We start from the raw sequence: 5,000 nt of genomic DNA, 5'->3' as shown, positions 1-5,000 counted from the left end.
CCAGACTATTCACAGATAGCGGCCCAACGACTCCCAGAGCCGGTCGTGCGGCGCGCGAGGTCTGCTCTCTTCACAAGAGGCTTTATTAGGGAGTGCTAAGGCAAGGTTCTGTGCCCTCCACCCTCATCGCAACACCCATGGGAGCCTCCGGTCGTCAATAGACCGCCGCACCGGCCTCTGACTGACTCTCAGAATGGACGGAAAGAGCCGGGTAAGCCTTTCAAAAGATTCGACCACGTGCCGAAAACTTTAGACTTCCGTGAGCTCTCCGGCTTGCACCGAGACCCGAAGTCGACGTGCTAAGCACCACGGGACCCCTTTCGCCTGCAGGTCCCGAGCCGCCTTTATTTGCTGTTACGAGCATCGTGTGCCCCATACCTGCGTGACAAGCACCGCAGGGCGGCAGAGCCATCGCACTTGGCCGGGTGGCAGAGGAGGACCCGACTATTCACAGATAGCGGCCCAACGACTCCCAGAGCCGGTCGTGCGGTGCGCGAGGTCTGCTCTCTTCACAAGAGGCTTTATTAGGGAGTGCTAAGGCAAGGTTCTGTGCCCTCCACCCTCATCGCAACACCCATGGGAGCCTCCGGTCGTCAATAGACCGCCGCACCGGCCTCTGACTGACTCTCAGAATGGACGGAAAGAGCCGGGTAAGCCTTTCAAAAGATTCGACCACGTGCCGAAAACTTTAGACTTCCGTGAGCTCTCCGGCTTGCACCGAGACCCGAAGTCGACGTGCGAAGCACCACGGGACCCCTTTCGCCTGCAGGTCCCGAGCCGCCTTTATTTGCTGTTACGAGCATCGTGTGCCCCATACCTGCGTGACGAGCACCGCAGGGCGGCAGAGCCATCGCACTTGGCCGGGTGGCAGAGGAGGACCAGACTATTCACAGATAGCGGCCCAACGACTCCCAGAGCCGGTCGTGCGGCGCGCGAGGTCTGCTCTCTTCACAAGAGGCTTTATTAGGGAGTGCTAAGGCAAGGTTCTGTGCCCTCCACCCTCATCGCAACACCCATGGGAGCCTCCGGTCGTCAATAGACCGCCGCACCGGCCTCTGACTGACTCTCAGAATGGACGGAAAGAGCCGGGTAAGCCTTTCAAAAGATTCGACCACGTGCCGAAAACTTTAGACTTCCGTGAGCTCTCCGGCTTGCACCGAGACCCGAAGTCGACGTGCTAAGCACCACGGGACCCCTTTCGCCTGCAGGTCCCGAGCCGCCTTTATTTGCTGTTACGAGCATCGTGTGCCCCATACCTGCGTGACGAGCACCGCAGGGCGGCAGAGCCATCGCACTTGGCCGGGTGGCAGAGGAGGACCAGACTATTCACAGATAGCGGCCCAACGACTCCCAGAGCCGGTCGTGCGGCGCGCGAGGTCTGCTCTCTTCACAAGAGGCTTTATTAGGGAGTGCTAAGGCAAGGTTCTGTGCCCTCCACCCTCATCGCAACACCCATGGGAGCCTCCGGTCGTCAATAGACCGCCGCACCGGCCTCTGACTGACTCTCAGAATGGACGGAAAGAGCCGGGTAAGCCTTTCAAAAGATTCGACCACGTGCCGAAAACTTTAGACTTCCGTGAGCTCTCCGGCTTGCACCGAGACCCGAAGTCGACGTGCTAAGCACCACGGGACCCCTTTCGCCTGCAGGTCCCGAGCCGCCTTTATTTGCTGTTACGAGCATCGTGTGCCCCATACCTGCGTGACGAGCACCGCAGGGCGGCAGAGCCATCGCACTTGGCCGGGTGGCAGAGGAGGACCAGACTATTCACAGATAGCGGCCCAACGACTCCCAGAGCCGGTCGTGCGGCGCGCGAGGTCTGCTCTCATCACAAGAGGCTTTAGGGAGTGCTCAGGCAAGGGTCAGCCCGCAGCCTTCCTGGCAACACCCAGGGGAACCAGGCCACTCGCGTCTCTCGCCTTCATTTTCGACACGAGCGCCTGCGGAGGGCCACCACCCCCTCCGATTGTCAAGAGACCTCCGCACCGGCCTCTGACTTACTCTCAGAATGGACGGAAAGAGCCGGGTAAGCCTTTGAAAAGATTCGACCACGTGCCGAAAACTTTAGACTTCCGTGAGCTCTCCGGCTTGCACCGAGACCCGAAGTCGACGTGCTTAGCACCACGGGACCCCTTTCGCCTGCAGGTCCCGAGCCGCCTTTTATTTTTGTTACGAGTATCGTGTTCCCCAAACCTGGGTGACGAGCACCGCAGGGCGGCAGAGCCATCGCGCTTGTCCGGGTGGCAGAGGAGGACCAGACTATTCACAAATAGCGGCCCAACGACTCCCAGAGCCGGTCGTGCGGCAGGCGAGGTCTGCTCTCATCACAAGAGGCTTTAGGGAGTGCTCAGGCAACGGTCAGCCCGCAGCCTTCTTGGCAACACCCAAGGGAACCAGGCCACTCGCGTCTCTCGCCTTCATTTTGGACACGAGCGCCTGTGGAGGGACGGCCGGAGTCAACGTGGGGTTTGCCCGCCCTCCAATAGTGTCAAAAGACCGCCGCACAAGTCTCTGACTGACTCTTAGAACAGACAGAAAGAGTTTGTCAAATCTGTCAAAAAATTGACAAAGTGTCAAAAATTCGACTTCCAAGAGCTCTCCGGCATGCACTCATACCTGTCATTAAAGTGCTATGCCCGTGGAACCGTTTTTCGGATGCCTTTCAGAACGGTCCCGCGCCGCCATTTTGTTCTAAAAATCGTGTTCCCATATATCTCCGGGTACCCCGCCAACCTCACTGCGGAAAAACTACAAGTGGCACTGAATGGGTCTGAATTCCAAATTTGACTGCATCGGTCTGGAACTCGGTCCGGTCAAAACCGTTTGGATTTTTCTCGGTCCGGACTTCCGCGACAGACAAAGTTAAAGTTTTCGGGCTGCAGGCACAAAACGACAGCTGGCCATTTGCCGGGCTCAATTCACCCAATTCCTCCGGCACTTCGGAGCACATGTTCGGTGTAAGTTTGCGAATCTTTCCCGATGCTGCAGCATTTTCCTCCGCTGACACTTAGAATATTTTTCACACTTTGCTGAAAATTTTTCTAAGTGTTTTTTTCCAAGTTTTCCTGGTTACTGATTTCTTCTTTTTAAACATTTTTCTAAGTTTTTCTGGTTACTGATTTCTTCTTTTTAAACATTTTTCGCAGTTTGTCTGGTTACTGATTTCTTCTTTTTAAACATTTTTCGCCGTTTTTCTGGTTACTGATTTCTTCTTTTTAAACATTTTTCGCCGTTTTTCTGGTTACTCATTTCTTCTTTTTAAACATTTTTCTAAGTTTTTCTGGTTACTGATTTCTTCTTTTTAAACATTTTTCTAAGTTTTTCTGGTTACTCATTTCTTCTTTTTAAACATTTTTCTAAGTTTTTCTGGTTACTCACTTCTTCTTTTTAAACATTTTTCTAAGTTTTTCTGGTTACTGATTTCTTCTTTTTAAACATTTTTCGCCGTTTTTCTGGTTACTGATTTCTTCTTTTTAAACATTTTTCGCCGTTTTTCTGGTTACTGATTTCTTCTTTTTAAACATTTTTCTAAGTTTTTCTGGTTACTCATTTCTTCTTTTTAAACATTTTTCTAAGTTTTTCTGGTTACTGATTTCTTCTTTTTAAACATTTTTCTAAGTTTTTCTGGTTACTCATTTCTTCTTTTTAAACATTTTTCTAAGTTTTCCTGGTTACTCACTTCTTCTTTTTAAACATTTTTCTAAGTTTTTCTGGTTACTGATTTCTTCTTTTTAAACATTTTTCTAAGTTTTTTCTGGTTACTCATTTCTTCTTTTTAAACATTTTTCTAAGTTTTTTCTGGTTACTGACTTCTTCTTTTTAAACATTTTTCGCAGTTTGTCTGGTTACTGATTTCTTCTTTTTAAACATTTTTTCGCCGTTTTTCTGGTTACTGATTTCTTCTTTTTAAACATTTTTCTAAGTTTTTTCTGGTTACTCACTTCTTCTTTTTAAACATTTTTCTAAGTTTTCCTGGTTACTGATTTCTTCTTTTTAAACATTTTTCTAAGTTTTTCTGGTTACTGATTTCTTCTTTTTAAACATTTTTCTAAGTTTTTCTGGTTACTGATTTCTTCTTTTTAAACATTTTTCGCAGTTTGTCTGGTTAATGATTTCTTCTTTTTAAACATTTTTCTAAGTTTGTCTGGTTACTGATTTCTTCTTTTTAAACATTTTTCTAAGTTTTTCTGGTTACTCACTTCTTCTTTTTAAACATTTTTCTAAGTTTTCCTGGTTACTCATTTCTTCTTTTTAAACATTTTTCGCAGTTTTTCTGGTTACTGATTTCTTCTTTTTAAACATTTTTCTAAGTTTTCCTGGTTACTGATTTCTTCTTTTTAAACATTTTTCTAAGTTTTTCTGGTTACTGATTTCTTCTTTTTAAACATTTTTCTAAGTTTTTCTGGTTACTGATTTCTTCTTTTTAAACATTTTTCTAAGTTTTTCTGGTTACTCACTTCTTCTTTTTAAACATTTTTCTAAGTTTTTCTGGTTACTCACTTCTTCTTTTGAAACATTTTTCTAAGTTTTTCTGGTTACTGATTTCTTCTTTTTAAACATTTTTCTAAGTTTTTCTGGTTACTGATTTCTTCTTTTTAAACATTTTTCGCAGTTTGTCTGGTTACTGATTTCTTCTTTTTAAACATTTTTCGCCGTTTTTCTGGTTACTGATTTCTTCTTTTTAAACATTTTTCTAAGTTTTTCTGGTTACTCACTTCTTCTTTTTAAACATTTTTCTAAGTTTTTCTGGTTACTGATTTCTTCTTTTTAAACATTTTTCGCAGTTTTTCTGGTTACTGATTTCTTCTTTTTAAACATTTTTCTAAGTTTTTCTGGTTACTGATTTCTTCTTTTTAAACATTTTTCTAAGTTTTTCTGGTTACTCACTTCTTCTTTTTAAACATTTTTCTAAGTTTTCCTGGTTACTGATTTCTTCTTTTTAAACATTTTTCGCAGTTTGTCTGGTTACTGATTTCTTCTTTTTAAACATTTTTCGCAGTTT

Source organism: Chiloscyllium punctatum, unplaced genomic scaffold, assembly GCF_047496795.1.
Source record: "Chiloscyllium punctatum isolate Juve2018m unplaced genomic scaffold, sChiPun1.3 scaffold_1247, whole genome shotgun sequence".
NCBI lineage: Eukaryota > Metazoa > Chordata > Chondrichthyes > Orectolobiformes > Hemiscylliidae > Chiloscyllium > Chiloscyllium punctatum.
The sequence above is the reverse complement of the archived record's forward strand: the minus strand, read 5'-3'. Positions refer to the sequence as shown.